Here is an 18,370-nt window from a genome sequence, read left to right as displayed (position 1 = left end):
TGCAGGGAACATTGGGAAAGAAAGCCACGGCAAAACTTAGAGTCCCCATCAAATTTATCCGGCAAGGATAAGCGTATCCCAGGAGCGGCCACTCGCTGCGGAGGAGGTGCAGGAGCTGGCGGAGGAGATGACTGCTGAAGCTGTGGTAGTAACTGTTGTAGCATAACGGTCAGATGAGACAGCTGTTGGCCTTGTTGCGCTATCTGTTGTGACTGCTGGGCGACCACCGTGGTGAGGTCAGCGACAACTGGCAGAGGAACTTCAGCGGGATCCATGGCCGGATCTACTGTCACGATGCCGGCTGGCAGGTAGTGGATCCTCTGTGCCAGAGAGGGATTGGCGTGGACCGTGCTAGTGGACCGGTTCTAAGCCACTACTGGTTTTCACCAGAGCCCGCCGCAAAGCGGGATGGTCTTGCTGCGGCGGTAGTGACCAGGTCGTATCCACTAGCAACGGCTCACCTCTCTGGCTGCTGAAGATAGGCGCGGTACAAGGGAGTAGGCAAAAGCAAGGTCGGACGTAGCAGAAGGTCGGGGCAGGCAGCAAGGATCGTAGTCAGGGGCAACGGCAGAAGGTCTGGAAACACAGGCAAGGAACACACAAGGAACGCTTTCACTGGCACTAAGGCAACAAGATCCGGCAAGGGAGTGCAGGGGAAGTGAGGTGATATAGGGAAGTGCACAGGTGAACACACTAATTGGAACCACTGCGCCAATCAGCGGCGCAGTGGCCCTTTAAATCGCAGAGACCCGGCGCGCGCGCGCCCTAGGGAGCGGGGCCGCGCGCGCCGGGACAGAACAGACGGAGAGCGAGTCAGGTAGGGGAGCCGGGGTGCGCATCGCGAGCGGGCGCTACCCGCATCGCGAATCGCATCCCGGCTGGCAGCGGAATCGCAGCGCCCCGGGTCAGAGGACGTGACCGGAGCGCTGCCGCGGGGAGAGTGAAGCGAGCGCTCCGGGGAGGAGCGGGGACCCGGAGCGCTCGGCGTAACAGTGGCTTTTTTTACAGGATACAATGGCCCAGATTAATCTAAAATGTCTGGTTTTGAACATAGCACAATAGCACCAACCGTAGTGTAGTCATTATCTGACTCCGGTTGGCTCAATCTAATGAATGAGATGCAGACTGGGTCCGGCTGTAGTACAGGAGTGCCCAGTTTCCACATCCCCCAGCCGGATCCAGTCACCATATTAAAGAATCGTGGTGTGAATGCACGCTAACTCAGCATTAACATGGGTTTTACAGGATCACTCCTATCAGACTAATCTCATCCCCTTCTATGAGAAGTTCAGTTATAGATTGGACCAGGGTGAAACCGTGGATGTTGTATATCTGGACTTTTCTAAGGTATTTGATATTGTGCCACACAAAAAGTTACTACAAAAAGTGTTGGCACTAGGGGAGGATATATGTAAATCGGTGGTCAGTTGGGTCAGTTATAGGAAGCAGAGGGGAGGTATCAATGGAACTTACTCTTGTGGGGTGACAATTACAAATGGGATACAACAAGGGTCAGTGCTCGGATCACTTGTTTTCAATATGTTTATTAAGGAATTTGTCCATGGATTACAGAGTAGTATTTCAATATTTGAGACTAAACTATTTTAGGTAATCACCACAGAGTAGGATAACATAATATTACAGAAGGATCTGGGGAAGCTGGAGGCTTGGGCAGAAAAATGGAATATGAAGTATAATGTGGATAAATGTGCTGGTGGAGAGTAAACTCAACTTTAGTGATCAGCCGCTAAGGCTAACAAAGTCAAGAAAGTCATGATTCAAGAAAGGTATAGATGCTTGTGACAAGAACAAGGTAAAAATTATTTGTCAGACCACATATGGAGTATTGTGTCCATTTGTAGCCACTTGTATATAAAAAGAACTTGGCTGAACTAGAGAAGGTGATGAGGATTTGACCAAGAGAGTAGGTGGATTAAAGAACCTAGACAGGTTATCAACCTTGGGGTTTTCAGTCTTAGTCTTAGAAATTTAATCTCAATTTAAAAATATATGAATAGACAGTACATGTAACGCCGATCGCTCCGGGTCCCGCATCCATCCAGGAGCGCTCACGGTGTGTGCCTCCCTGCAGCACCCCGGTCTGTCCCTCTGACTGGGAGCGCTGCTTCAGTGCTGCTGGTGGGTCGCATCCCGTTCCATTTACGTCTCCCTGCCTGCTGTGTCCTCCCGGCACGCGCGGCCCCGTTCTCTAGGGCGCGCGCGCCGGCTCTCTTAAATTTAAAGGGCCAGTGCACCATTAATTGGTGCCTGGCCCAATCACCTTAAAACGTAGAAAACACCACTTCCCCTTCCTGTCCTTTCCGGATCTTGTTGCCTAGTGCCTAGAGAAAGTGTTTCCTGAGTGTCCATTGCCTTTGTTACCAGAACCTTTGCTGTTGCCCCTGACAACGAACCTTGCCGCCTGCCCTGACCTTCTGCTACGTCTGACCTTGCCTTGCCTTGTCCTTTTGTACCGCGCCATCTCAGCTGCCAGACGGGTTGAGTCGCTACTGGGTGGAACGACCTGGGGTTTACCGCCGCAGCAAGTCCATCCCGCTTTGCGGCGGCCTCTGGTGAATACCAGTAACCTCTTAGACTCCGTTCCCCTGGTACAACCCACGCCATCACCTCTCTGGCACAGAGGATCCACCTCCAGTGTCCTCACCATCTGCCAGCCCGGATCCTAACAGTACAGAGTTCTTTTTAGTGATCTTTTTATAACTAGGTCAGAAATCATGACAAGGGGGCATTCTCTACATCTGGAGGAAATAAGATTTTCCATGATCACCGGCTGGGATTGTTTACGGTAAGAGACACTGTGGATCTCTCTGTCACATGATGTTGTGATGGATGACTCAGTAAACAAGCTCAAATGGGTCCTGGAAGTTTTTCAGGAAATATATAACATTACAGGAGATGGATACTAGATTTATTTGGCTATAACATTGATCCAAGGATTTATTATGCTATTTTCTCTTTTATGGGGCAATTGGCATCTGCATCATAAGGTTTTTTCCCTTTCTCTGGATCAACACAGTAGGGTTTTAGGTTAAACTTGATAGACTCTTGTCTGTTTTTTCAACCTTATACACTAGGGGAGATTATCAAAACCTGTTTAGAAGAAAATGTTGCCCATAGCAACCAATCAGATCGCTTTTTTAATTTTTTTCAAAGGCCCCTGGAAAAGGAAAGAACAATTGGTCAACTTTTCCTCTGGAAAGTTTTTGACAAATCTCTCCCTATGTAACTATGTGATCCCAGTCTTTCCCATTAAACTGGATTCAATTTAAAAAAAAGTTGAAGTATCCTTATTTTTTATATAGCACCCTATGTATGACAGATGCCACTAAGTGGCAATCATCATGGGTATTAGCCAGCCATACAAACCAGGGAGTTCTCAGACATTTAACTCCGACAGACACTGCATGATGCATTGTGACATAAGAATTACCTGGATATCTTAGATCCACATTCCATCATTCCTGTAGATTGTTTTTTGTATAATACAGTGTCCATACAATGTTGTCTGATATTTTCTGCTGTTAAGGATTTGGCCGATTTTTTTTTCGGTTGGAAAAATATGCCATCGTTATCTATCTTTGTATGGAAAATGGCTGCTTTCCTCATACTTGAAAAATACCAATAAAAAGAGCATGTCAATTTTACAGTGGAAAAATTGCGGCCATAAAATGAATGTGTGTGTTTAACAGAACTTAAAAAATTGGGCAAAAATGCATTTTGTGAACATGGCCTACCTTTGCTCAGTTAGCGGGCTCTGCTTTGTGTAGAGGGAGTTGTAGAGCAGTGTTCTATGTTCTTAGATAATAAAATATGTTTTTGCCCTGCTGCTCTCCCTTCCTTATCACAGCATTCACTCACAGATACTTAAGAGAATGATATTGCTGTAGTATTTTTTTTATTTTTGTTGTTTTTGCTGTGCAATTTAGGGGGAGTGGCACACTCTGTAGCCATGCACCCTTCCCCTTTTTCACAGGAAGTTTTTAGGGGGGCCTAATAAAAACACACACTAATAAATAGTCAGTCACCAACCAGAAAACTAACAGGAAAATACAACTCTATAGTATAAAAGTTCAGAGGACACAGATCAGTGAGCATCACAGAGGACACCATCAGTGGACATGAACAGAGCACACTAAAGATCAAGTTGTCTCTTAGCTTTAGAGACACTCTCCAGATTGCTGGCAAGAGCCTCAGCTTCCATTTTCATTTCATTCTTCTCTTTTTCAATTTTTTCCATGGCTACCAGCCTAGCCTTGTGATCACTCCGCAGAGCCTGATATGCACCATGTAGAAAACTCACTTCTTCTTCCTGGAATGACATCCGCTTGGCCAGACTCTGCACTTCACTCTCCTTGCTGGTCACAAGACCCTGGGAACGGGACAGTTCATTCTGCAGAGCCAAAAACTCACTTCTGTGGTGCTCCATGACTTTCTCCAGCTGAAGCCTCGCTTCTTGCTCTTTCTTAAAGTCAGCAAGCGATTTGTCCCTCTCCTCTGTCAAGCGATGTACCTCTTTTTCTTTCTCCATCAACTTCACACAAACCATCTGCAGGGTTTCTTCCAGATTCTGGATCTGCTCCAGTTTTTTCCCAAGGCCAGCTCTTCTTTTCCGAGACCTTTTACTGACAGCGGTCTCCTCGCTCTGTTAGACCTTGAGACATCCTCTGGTCCTCTGTCAGACACTCGACCCAGCTCTTCTCCATCTCTAGATGAAGTCTCCCCCTTTTTCGGGGTTGTGGCCACTTGTGCCTTGTTATTATCATCAACAACAGGTGCCACCGACACCTGGAACTCTTCCTCTCCCACCACGTTGGCAACTCTGGAGACTCTTGCTAAACACTCCCGTCGGACCGGCAATGCCTTGGCGGTAAGTTTGTTGCCCCTAGCATCAACTTCAATGGCTCTTGGCACCAGCAAGTCAGGGTGATTCCCGAACAGTTCCTCTGAACTGTGTCTCGGTTCCTTGGCAGACTTTTCTTTTGTCTTGTCACAGTCTCTCTACGGCCTGGCAAAAGCGACTCGGGCTCCTGGGTCTGCAACAATATCTGGTCCAGTGGTTCGACCTTCCTGGTTACAACCCCTTTCTGGTCCAGACGCCACATCTCCTTCACTTAGGACTCTGTCTGTGACCGTAAGCGCAGCCCCCAGCTCCACCGGTACTCTTTTCCGGAGTTTTGGTTTTTCCACAGCCATCTCTGTAGCTTCTATTCCAGTCACCTCTTTAACTTGACTCGCGGACGGTTCTTCAGCTCCCCTAGTGGTCTGGCACACTCCCACCTGAGATATACCTAGGGTCTGCTGACACTCCCCGTCCTCATCCTCTGCGGAGTTACTGTCCCCTGCTATGTGGTGTAAATCAAGTGTTGTGAGCCTATCAGGTGTTTCTGCTCTAGTCACCTAACTATCTTCCCACAACTGCTGAAAAAATGGAAAATCCTTCCCCAGCACTACTTCATACTCTAAGGTAGGCTCTATTACAACCTTGTGACTTATGGTACCATAGGGAGTAGAAATACACACATTAACTGTTTTAGAACCCCAAATACCGGCTTGTATAGACATTACAGCAGGGTCTGGCTTTCTGCCGCTGGTCTTTACCAGACTTATTACACATTTTGGATCTAACAGAACCATCATCTTTTTACCTTCTATTTCCAGCTCACACAGGTTTTCTTTTGTCCTGCGAGAGGTGGGAATAGTACTCTTTACATCAGAACACATTAACATAAGTGTTTCAAGAAAAACATTATCAGCCTGCATGGGATCACAATATACAGCACCATTCACACAGTCCAGTAGAGACCCCCCAGTCCTCACTACTTCCGGAACCTTTGTGTGTGGATTCTCTGGCTCACTCTCCTCATCCCACAACTGCCAGAAATACGGAAAGTCTCTACCCAGAATAATTTCTACTGTAAGTTCGGCACATACCTCCATCATATGGCTCACTGTCCCAAAACACGTTTCAAAGTCAATTGGAATAGTCTTACCAAACTTTGGTCGGGACTTCACAAATGGAATAATGTCTGGCATAATTCTGCAAACAGTCTGGTAGCAATCCAGTTCCACAAGTAGTGGGATTCCACCCACCAGTAACTCACGGGTCCTGTTTTCCATCTTGGCGACCACAGCTTGTGGCCCGCGTCGGTTGCTCCCAGCAACGGCCTTTTGAGGTTGTCCCATTTTCTTGAAAAAAAAAAATCTTGATTCGTTGCCCCTAGCAACACTCCTCCACAGACACCAAACTGTGCTTGGACTCCTCTGCTGGGCTCATCCAACTTACAACATGCAGGGAGTTGCTCCTAACAACGGCTCAACTGCAACTCATCAGTTGGTTGCCCTTGGCAACGGTTTGCACGCATCCTCCACCATATTGTAAGGAACCGTCCTCGGGGATTTACTCTGGGATTGTCCTGGACTACACCAAAGGATGCGTTTCTTCTTAATAAACCAGCAAACAAACGTTTATAATGCAAATCTGGCACCTTGCCAGTTTTATTAGACAGGTTGCAGGGAAAAAAATAAACAAAAAGCAGGAACAAAACAAAATCCTAGACCGTCTGGTCACTGACTAAACCGATCAGCTTGTCCTGACTAACAACCGCTGAGCTTCCCTCAGCCGGTTAAACATATGTCCCCTGCAACCTTCTACTCACAATTCATGTCTCTCTTTGAGCCACTCATAGCTCGGGCTGTGTACTCCTCAGCAGGCTCTGTCTCTTCCCTACAGCCCACTTGCTGTCTCCTAGGAAGAGCCCAGATTAGACTGACTCTCCATCTTATATACACACCTCCCCTCCCTCCTGCCTCATTAATTAAGAAGCAGGTGAGAGATACTTCAGGGTGAGCCAAGGAAATACACCCTTTCCTTGCCACCTCATCACAATATATATATATATATATATATATATATATATATATATAAATATATATATATATATATATACAGTGGTCCCACAAGTTACAATATTAAGTGGTTCCAGGACAACCATTGTATGTTGAAACCATTGTATGTTGAGACCATAACTCTATGGGAACCTGGTAATTGGTTCTGAAGCCCCAAAATGTCATCCAAAAATAGGAAAAAGTGAGGATTAAACAAAAATAAGTAGATAACTAATATAGATAAAGCCTTGTGTATAAAAGTAAGAAAGAGTTGCTGGAAGCCGTAAATCACTGTCTATGTAGAGGACAGGAGGAGCTAACCCTGGCACAGGTAAAGAGTAGTACAAAACATGTAATACCTCCCTGTACTGGTGGGGGCGCTACCAGGCAGGAATTCAGTGCATACGCTTCAGTAATACAGGTGTTTTACCAGTAAATGTCCATTCTAATCGGTCAGTTCTTCCAGCCATTGACATGTTTCCCAGAAGATCTGGACTGTCCATAGCATTGTATGTTGAGTCTGGTTTCAAGTTACAATGGTCCAGAAAAGACCATTGTATGTTGAAACAGTTGTATGGTCAGGCCATTGAAGTTGACGGATCACTGTATATACAGTGGGGATCAAAAGTTTGGGCACCCCAGGTAAAAATTTGTATTAATGTGCATAAAGAAGCCAAGGAAAGATGGAAAAATCTCCAAAAGGCATCAAATTACAGATTAGACATTCTTATAAAATGTCAACAAAAGTTAGATTTTATTTCCATCATTTACACTTTCAAAATAACAGAAAACAAAAAAATAGGGTCTGCAAAAGTTTGGGCACCCTGCAGAATTAATATCTTGTACTGCCCCCTTTGGCAAGTATCACAGCTTGTAAATGCTTTTTGTAGCCAGCCAAAAGTCTTTCAATTCTTGTTTGAGGTATCTTTGCCCATTCTTCCTTACAAAAGTCTTCCAGTTCTTTGAGATTACTGGGCTGTCTGTCACGCACTGCTCTTTTAAGGTCTATACATAGATTTTCAATTATGTTGAGGGCAGGAGATTGTGAAGGCCATGGCAAAACCTTCAGTTTGAGATTGACATCACCTGGTCTTCCCAGATGATGATTGAGAACAATCCATGAAACTGGCAGGTCTCAGTTTTGCAAAGGGGACAGTGCATGCTATAAATTCTGCAGGGTGCCCAAACTTTTGCAGACGCCATTTTTATGTTTTCTGTAATTTTGAAAGTGTACATGAGGGAAATAAAATCAAACTTTTGTTGACATATTAAAAGAATGTCTAATCTGTAATTTGATGCCTTTTGGAGATTTTTCCATCTTTCCTTTGCTTCTTTATGCACATTAATACAAATTTTTACCTAGGGTGCCCAAACTTTTGATCCCCACTGTATATATATATATATATATATATATATATATATATATATATACATAAATTCATAGATACTGGTAAGGTGAAAAAAAGGGCAACTTTTATTTTTCTATCTACAGAGCCATATGATGGCTTGTTTTATGCATTCTTCATGTTACTGGGGGGGGGGGGGTCACATTTATACATGAGATGATATGGATGAAGAGGATGAGAACCTTAGACAACATTCTATACTGCTACATATTCATTAATGGTATCTAAGAAGTTGTCTAAGGCTCCTTTCACACTATGAAAAGGACCCATTATATTAGGGGTGTGAATCGCCAATAATTTGGCGATTCGATTCGAATCGCGATACCAGGGTGGCGATTCGATATATCGCAATATATTGCGATACTGTCATGTTGGCGATATATCACGATATATCGCGATATTCCCTATTAAAAGCTTGGGAAAACTTATTCTAGCTGAGAAAGAACAAGATCCCGCGAGAGTTGTCCTGTGAGTGCATACGTTCTCCTTCCTGTTTGTTCTGAGTCTGTAGTCTCGCGGTAGCAGCCTGCGAGTGGGACAGAGCTGATAACAGGTACACTGCCAACTAGTGGTCAGGAGTTTAAGTGTTATAAAAAAAATAAGACAGACAAATAGGACTGTGACTCAGTGAGTGAAATACAGTAAATGTTAATTATAATAATTTATAAAAAAATCGATTCTCAAAATTTTAAAATCGATTCAGTATCGCGGAACAAAGAATCGCGATAATCGCGATAATCGATTTTTTCTTACATCCCTACATTATATAACACCCATTATAAAATCGTATGCGATTGCTGGGTAAAATGGCCATTAGAAAAGCCCTAACTTACGTTAGTAAATCCCATTGTAGTCCATGGGATTGTTCTAATACAAGTTTTAACCCGTTCTCGCCTGTCATTCATAACGGACGTTATTTTGGGACTGGAGATAGTAGCGGGAGAAATAGTGCATGGGTCCTTTTCATAGTGTGAAAGGAGCCTAAGCCTGATTTGAAGCAACCTGGTTCAGCTGTGATAAGTTCCTGAGGTAGACAGTTCCACAGATTCACAGTTCTTATGGTGTGTCGCCTATGGAGATTTATCTTTTTTTTAATTCCAGATAGAGGTAGTCTTTTGTAGGAGAGGAGATTTTACCTGGACAAGCTTTTCACCACATATTTTGTACAGTGTTTTTTTAGTAGTGTAGCAAACTTACCTTGCCACGATTCAGTGGCAAATCCCAGTCTCCTCTCTGTTGTGGTGAAGATGGCACTGCTCAGTAGCTATGGCTACCAGCACAGCTGACAGAGGTGCTGGTAAACTTATCAGGGAGCTAGAAGGCTGACCCAATGAGGCATCGGCGATTCACAATTACTGACTGTGCTAGATTTAAACAGCTGGCTGCTTGTCACAATTGCTGTGATAATAAATGTCAATATTCTGCTGGTCATAGAGGCAGCTGCTTGACATTACATGATCCTAAAACTGTTTTATTTTCCCTTAGAACATGTTATGCATGCAGGTTATTAGTGCCTATATGCTTTACTTTACAATACTCTTAATTGAACCTCATTTGCCTAATCGATGCCCAAACACTTATTCCATACTGTACTGCAAAGCTTTGTGTAATCTGCTTATTTGTTTTGGTTTCAGCACCTTTGGAAATATACGTAGTGAGAAAAATGGTGATGTGTTTAAAACAATTCTTTATTACTAAATCTCATTAAAAACCCAATTACATAAAGTACATGTTCCAAAAACAATATTTACAAATACATATAGATCGATAAGCATCCAAAGAAAAGAGGGCTCCAAGTTGGAGATCCTCCCAAAGGTCAATCCCAAAATTCCTGATGCATTTCCCCGTATGTCTGCTTATACTATGGTTCATCGGGGGATTCTGTAGTGTGTGTGTGTGTGTGTGTGTGGAGATTTAAATATATATGCATAAGGTTATTTCCAATTATTCAGACTTAGGCAAAATTACAGACAGCAAGTTGCTAATTAGGAGCAAGGCAACACAGTAACATACATTGTAGTGGTACAAGCCTCAGAAACACTTCATGGCAGATCATATACGTGTTCAATATCAATTTTACTTGCCGTATGTCAATTAAAGAAATATAGCTATACTGTCTTTTGCATGTCTTTTTTTTTTCTTTTCTTTTTTTTTATGCTAACAATTAAAAAATTTGCACAGAAGTCCAGCCATCACCTTTTTTTTAACCCCTTAAGGATGCAGCCCTTTTTCACCTTAAGCAATTCTGACCACCGTTGCTTTACGAATTAATAACTCGAAAACGCTTTTACCGAATATTCTGATTCTGAGATTATTTTTTCGTGACATATTCTACTTTATTTTGGTGGTAAATTTTCAGTGGTGGTAAAATCCCAAAATTTCATGAAAATTTAGAAAATTTTGCATTTTTCTAACTTTGAAGCTCTCTGCTTGTAAGGAAAATGGATATTCTAAATAAATTTAATTTTTATTCACAAATACAATATGTCCACTTTATGTTGGCATCATAAAATGGACATATATTAGCTTTTGGAAAAAAGTAGAGGGCTTCAAAGAAGAGCAGCAATTTTCAAAAATTTAATGAAAATTGCTAAATCTGAAGGGACAGATGTTACAGAACTACAACTCCCAGCATGCCTGGGCAGTCTAGGCATGCTGAGAGTTGTAGTTTGGTAACATCTGGAGGGCTACCGTTTGGGCACCACTGTAACCGTGGTCTCTAAACTGTGACCCTCCAGATGTTGCAAAACTACAACTCCGAGCAAGTTTGGCCTTCCTAGTGGTTGCCACAGTAAAGATCACTTTACTTTCACTTTCATTACCCCCCCCCCACCACCACCACCACCACCGTCGTTTCCCTACCTGTGCCTGTCTCCAGCGATGATCAAGGGTCCCCAGGCATCTTCTCCTCCAGGTACCGGCCTTCATCTTCTCCCCACGTTCCCCAAGACATCCAGGGGTGGGCAGAATTGGGGGTTGCCATGGCAACCCACTGTCCTTTGCTGCCATTGGTCGGAATCACTTCTGACCAATGGCAGGGGATAGGAGGAGATCGCAGCACTGCGACCTCGCTCCTAGCCCTCAGGATGATTGGGGCTGTCAATGACAGCTCCGATCATCCCTATTTTCCGGGTGATCGGGTCACCAGAGACCTGATCAGCCCGAAATAGCAGAAAAATCGCATGTCTGAATTGACTCTCAGGACCCCCCTGGGCAAATGATTTCAGCAGGCATCCCGGCGCGGTCCCCAACCGGCTTGCGGCCGCGACCAGAATTCCCACGGGCGTATGCATACGCCCCACGTCCTTAAGGACTCGGGATGCAGGGCGTATGCATACGCCCGGTGTGCTGAAGAGGTTAAAGACTATATTGGTGTAAATACTTAAAATATTTTACACTTCAACATTTGCTACATTGTGTGCACCATTTAGTAAATTATGTACAAGTTGCGCCAGTGTATATTCAACTTATCTTTATTTGTCAAATGTAAAAATACACCACAATGGTACATTTCCACCATTTACTTTTTTTCATTTCAACTTGCAATCCTTAAAGGACAACTGCAGCGTTATTACACCACAGGATATGGGATAAGTGTTTGAACACGGGGGGATCCGACCGCTGGGACCCCCCGCAATCTCTTGAACGGGGCCCCCCGCATTAGCGCTCAGTGAGAGTGCTAATGCACATAGCTTTGACCTAAAGCGGTCAACGGTTACGCCCCCTTCCCATGTAGTTTTATGGGAGAGGCGGGGAGGCATGAACGCTGCCTCCCCGCCTCTCCCATATAACTGCATGGAGGAGGTGTGTCGACCGCGATGACGTGCTGCGGCCAGCACGCCTCCACAGGAGAGCTGCGGCAGAGCCGTGGCCTTGTGCAGGAGATCACGGGGGGGGGTCCCAGCGCTTGGACCCCCCACGATCAGACACTAGGTGATAAGTTGTATTTTGCCCCAGATGTCCTTTAAGTCTGTACTATTTAGTGGAAAAGCTGTGAATTTATTTATTTTATACCACGTGTGGATGTATACTCAGGCTATGTTCACATGGGAGAACGTTCACATGTAAAATTTCCATGCAGGCATTACTGGAATTTTGAAACATCTGGTGCAGAAATTCTGCCGTGTGAAGAGTGCAGTAGAATCTCATTGATATCAATGGGACTCAGCTGCTGTGGAATCTCTACATTAAAATTCGTCAAGGAAATTGATAGGCATACCCTTAGAGATCTAGGTTAGCATACAATAATAGATCTGATACTTTCTAATAACAAACTATTAAAAATGAAACATTTGCATTCGTATAGAATTAATAAATGTTATCAATACTTTATTTATCTATAACATGTAACAATAAGCAACCCCGAAACAATGTAGACATAACAACATGTTTTTTTTTAGTAAACTATTTGCATTTATAGTGAAAGTATTGCAGTCTCTGACTGCCATGTACTTCAGAACAGGAACACTTTGTCTCCATGCTTTAAATCAAACTCTTTCATGTTATCTTGGCAAACGTTATAACTAGCTGTAACATATTTTATTGTGAAGCGAAACAAAGAGACAGCATCCAAAACTGCTAATTATAGAGTCTTCTGCCAGCTCATAAGTAGTTGTACTAATAAATATTTGTTGTAAAATGAATTCTTAATTAAGACACAGTAAACAATATGGTACATTAGTAAAAGTAAAAAAGCATAAATCAGAGTCGGAGAGCCAATATTGTGTGTTTTTTTAACAAACATGGACCACATGTATGCTCGAAAGTTATACCTTAAAGGGGCACTTCACTGCCCCAGCATCCGGAACATTTAGTTTCGCACGCTGGGTGAGGGCTGCGGGGGTCGTGACGTCACGCCACGCCCCCTCAATGCAAGTCTATGGGAGGGTCTTGGCCGTGTCATCACGACCATTGCAGCCCGCACCCAGCATTCGGGACTAAATGTTCCGGATGCTGGGGCAGTGGAATATCCCTTTAATGGAAAAGTTCACTCTTAGTGTTAAACAGCAAACTGATTGTAGGTATAAACCCCTACTACTTATCAAGCAACCCAACACATTTCTGTCTAGTTGGTAAAATATGCAAACCAGACTTCATCAGGGGTAGATATAAAGCAAAAATGATTCAGTTTGATGAAATTCAATACAACATACAGCAACCAGCAGCCTGAAGGCCACGTCAGGAATAATTGAGTCAACAAACAGAAAAGCCGTGGTTGCCCTCAGCAACCAAACTTCTTTCATGAGATCAAGTCATCGTACTGTTGGTGCAAAAACTCCATGCCTATGCACCTAAAGATGTACCAGAATAACTAAAATTTAGGCCGTAACCCATAGCAACCAACATGTCGCCCATGGCGTTAAATACAGCCCTTATGGTGCTATACAGTTATACACAGACACCCTGCAGGTATGGTAAGCAGCTCAATGGACAATGCCTAATATAAAGGGGTGACAGATTGTAGACAAATGTTGACTCTTCCTGATCCTCCACTGTGAATAGGGTCCAACAGTGGATAGGATAGTGCCAGGTATAGTGCTGCTGATGTGTAGTAGGTGCCTAGAATGATCCTGCAGTGGCAGGAGAGCCCGTCCGGTGTCGGGATGTTGTATTGAATTTCATCAAACTGAATCATTTTTGCTTTATATCTACCCCTGATGAAGTCTGGTTTGCATATTTTACCAACTAGACAGAAACGCGTTGGGTTGCTTGATAAGTAGTAGGGGTTTATACCTACAATCAGTTTGTTGTTTAACATTACAGTCATTGTTAGAGTCCGACCGTGGGAACTTATATTATATTCTTTTTATCAATGGTGATAGTAAACACTTACACTGATATTGATGGTGTTGTATTATTTATATATATTAAAAGTTAAGTTTTAGGCACATATCTTGACAATTGTTTATAGTTTAGCTGCGATAGGTTTATCATTTTGGTTACGTAGAGCCAATACTCTTTACGTCTATTCTAAAAGTTCACTCTTACACAGCATTTACTTTTTTTTAATTTTTTTTTATTCCAATCTAAATTGGTTTAAAGTGGAACAAAGGAGGTGACGTGTGTATTATGTCCATACCTCCCGCCCATGTTCCCATCAGCCCTTTCATGTTAGTGCAATAAGGTTGGGTTCACATATGTCCGTCATAGGTGAACTCAACCTAGATCTCGACACAACTGAGGTCACAACTGATGACAAGTTCTCATCAGTTGTACAGCATCTGCCGTCCATTGTTCTGGATGGCAGACAGGGGAATACAGCATGCTGTTTTCCCCTGTCCAGTACCCTTGCACGTGTCGAACCATCTGGCATCAAAATTGAGACGCTGGATGATTGTGAACTGCCCCATTCAAATCAATGGGATCAGTTCTAGCCTCAGTGCACGCCGGAGTAAAACTGTGCCGGACAACTGATATATGTGAACCCAGCCTAACTTATCTTTGACTGTGGGAAATAGGGCTGAGTTCACATATATCAGGCATCCGGCATAGTTTCCATCCAGCATGCACCGAAGGGAAACTGATGCCAGAACTGATCCCATTCATTTGAATGAGACAGTTCAGTCATCCAGCGTCTCAATTTTGACGCCGGATGGTTGGGCATGCTAGAGGGCACCGGACAGGGGAACGCATTTTGCTGTGTTCCCCTGTCCGCCGTCCAGAAACAATGGACACCGGATGCCATAAAACGAATGACAACTTGTCATCGGTTGTGGCATCAGTTGCATCGAGATCTAGGCTGAGTTCACCGATGCCGGATGCCGGACATATGTGGACCCAGCCTAACTGAGCCCATGCACTGCTGCTTCATCGTCTGATAGACTGGCCCCTACTTGCCCGGGTGAAAGTGTTGCTAGGACCTATCTGGAACAGCTGGGTGAGAGACATCAGTTCTGGAGTTTAGACAGACTAAAGTCCAGGAGAACTGGAGATAGTGCTGCCGCTACTAGGCATCTCCTGGGTGAGAGTCAGGAGACCTGGAGTTAGGCTAAGTTCACACTGCCGCTGGACTCCAGTAAAGAGAGCACTATTGCTTAACCTATTTGATGTGAATGCAGAGAAAATAAAATGCAAGTCTGTGGTATATATGAACGAATCAAATCTGAGGAATCTGTATTCGTTACAAATTTCAGGAAAAATTCGATTTACAACGAATGTGAATAACACCGCAATTCGATCGCGCGAATCGCTTCATTAAACTCCATTTAGTGTGGCGGATCCACATGTGAGGACAAGGGACAAGGAATCCTGGGAAGGTGGGTAGGCTAGATGACCCTTAATTACATGCAGCCTTTCAGCAGCCAGCCACCCCTGTGATGTCACTGCCCTATATAATCGGCAGCCATCTTGCGGCCTGTCACTTCAGCCTTTTATTGCAGAGAGAGAGAGAGGGACAGACAGCAGTGTGTGTTGCACAGAAAAGCATTTTACAGCAGTGATTGACCTCCCAGTCACATCAGCGTTCTGTTGCAGAGAGAGAGGGACAGAGAGCAGTGTGTGTTGCATAGAAAAACATTTTTACATCAGCGATTCACCTCCCAGTAACATCAGCGTTCTATTGCAGAGAGGGACAGAGAGCAGTGTGTTGCTCAGAAAAGCTTTTTTACTTCAGCGATTCACCTCAAGCCCAAATCCAGCCTAGAAGCACTGATAGGGAAGGGAGTGAAATTGAGAGAGTGTGCAATTTTGGGTGTAGAACACAGTGACTGTGTGCTGCAGCATTAGTGTGTATAACAGCTGAAAAGCTAATAGTAGCCAACCAGTTAGGGTGAGCAGAGCACTAAAAGCATATCATCCTCTATTAAGTATAACCTGTTCATACATCTACGTGGTGTATCATTTTGTTCCAGTTAAAGTCTTAAGGGCCTAGATATTGAGAAAGACCAGGCAAAAGTACACACCTGCTGGTTATGTAGACAAATACTGTTTTAAGAGTAGTGGAGTGCATTGTCCTCCCCTCATAAGTGGATACCACATACGTACATCCAAGTAGTAATATTTTGTTCCTGTTAAAGTCTTAAGGGCCTGGATACTTTGAAAGGCCAGCCAAAATACACATCTGCTGGTGTTTTAGACAAATGCTGTTTTAAGCGTAGTGGAGCGCATTGTCCTCCCCTCATAAGTGCGTACAACATACATGCATCTAAGAGGTGTACTATTTTTTTCCTGTTAAAGTCTTAAAGGCCTAGATATGCCTGATGAAGCGCTTATGCGCGAAACGCGTTGCATGTTGAGAATAAACTGATTGTTCTATCCTTCTCCTGGTCCCTCAGCGCCTTACTGTCCACTGGTTTGGAGGTCGTTGGTTTTATTGCATTTTATTGTGGAGTGGCAGCAGAGGGATCCTTTTACACGTTTGTCTCCAAGTTGTGCTGTTCTTTGCACAACCCATTGTGGTAAGCACATTTTTCCATCTACGATTCATTTATAATCGTTTATCTACACCATGGAGCGCTCCTCTTTATCGTTTTTGTAGATACTGTGAAAGGCCAGCCAAAAGTACACACCTGCTGGTGTTGTACACAAATACTGTTTTAAGCATACTGGATCGCATTGTCCTCCCCTCATAAGTGCATACCACATACATACATCTAAGTGGTGTACTATTTTGTTCCTGTTAATGTCTTAAGGGCCTAGATACTGTGAAATGCCAGCCAAAAGTACACACCTGCTGGTGTTGTACACAAATACTGTTTTAAGTGTAGTGAAGCGCATTGTCTTCCCCTCATAAGTGCATACCACATACATACATCTATGTGGTGTACTATTTTGTTCCTGTTAAAGTTTTAAGGGTCTAGATACTGTGAAAGGCAAGCCAAAAGTACACAGCTGCTGGTATTGTAGACAAATACTGTTTTAAGCGTAGTGGAACATATTGTACTAAGTGTGACAGGCAGAGAAGTACCATGACATGCACAGAGGAGTGGCAGAGGCCTAAATTAATCAGGCAGAGGTCGCAGCAGATAGGGGTGAGTGGCAGCAGGAGTCGCAGCGTGAGGCCTGAGCTCCCGGTATCAGCTAGCAGTCGTATCTCGACCAGCAACCCATCTGCCATCATCGATTGGTTAACACAGTCATCCACTTCATCACAAGTAACATCTGACACCCCCAGTCAACAGTCGGTGGGTTCTTCAGACACAACCCTCAGGTGGCATGTCCCGGGAGCAGTCCCTGTCCTCTCATTGCCTCTGTCCTATGCTGTTTTCTCCCCCACAGAAGAATCTTATGCTGGTGGTTCAGCTCCACTATTTAGTGAGGACAATCTACTAGAGGACAGTCAGCAGCTACTGCCCAGCCGAGAAGTAGAGGAGACATCCGCCGCTTCCTCCGCTAGGCAGGCAAGTAGTGATGAGGAGAGTGGCATGGAAGGTGGTGTTGCAAGCGTTCAGACTCCAGAAGCAGACACTGTTGAGGAACTTGAGGAGGACATCGGTGACGTGCAGACACAACTCGATGATTATGAATCCAATCGCACTTGGGAGCCGGGTGCAGAAGGGGCTTCATCATCATCAGGAGAAGAGGGTTGCAGGTTGCCCGAGAGCAGGGCTGCCATCAGAAATTTTGGGGCCCCTTACACAGCTTGTAGTCTGGGCCCCCCTCCCCTCCCTGTGGCACACGCTGGATTTTATCTTAGTATCGGGCTTAGAAACTTAAAATAATATTGCCACTCCATATTAGTTCTAGAGTGACTAACACCACAATACAAGGGACATATAATTCTGCCACACCCTGACTACTACCATTACCACTGACTAACACTGCTATATTGTTATTGAATAAAAACCACTATACAAAAGATCAAAAGACCTATATAGAGGTAGATTTGAGCTGTACACAGGTGCTGCAGACCATATTAACTATAAGTCATTATAGTTACATACTCACAGGGGCGTCTTCTCTGATCAGAGTCGTTCACTTTTCTCTTTCTTTTCCATCTGTCCTGGGTCATCATAAAGATTTCTCCTGATCACAATTCATCTTTACCGAATCTGCCAGACAAACATTTTAGGCTTCTCGCTACAGCAAAATCCTCAACTCAATACAAACCCCCTAAATGT

General features: G+C 44.0%; 1 protein-coding gene across 9 annotated transcripts in view; it reads left to right on the top strand.

Moving 5' to 3' along the window:
• Positions 1–18,370, top strand: part of FSTL4 (follistatin like 4) — a 1,659,076-nt gene that overhangs the window by 951,256 nt on the left and 689,450 nt on the right. The window contains exon 4 of one of the 9 annotated variants that reach the window (XM_056516588.1): positions 16,586–16,708. The exons of the other annotated variants lie outside the window; for them this stretch is intronic. The gene's annotated coding sequence lies outside the window, so the exon portion shown is untranslated. The remainder of the gene's footprint in view (positions 1–16,585; positions 16,709–18,370) is intronic. 9 annotated transcript variants of the gene reach the window in all.

This window comes from Hyla sarda, chromosome 4 (genome assembly GCF_029499605.1).
Source record: "Hyla sarda isolate aHylSar1 chromosome 4, aHylSar1.hap1, whole genome shotgun sequence".
Lineage (NCBI taxonomy): Eukaryota > Metazoa > Chordata > Amphibia > Anura > Hylidae > Hyla > Hyla sarda.
The sequence above is the reverse complement of the archived record's forward strand: the minus strand, read 5'-3'. Positions and strand labels throughout refer to the sequence as shown.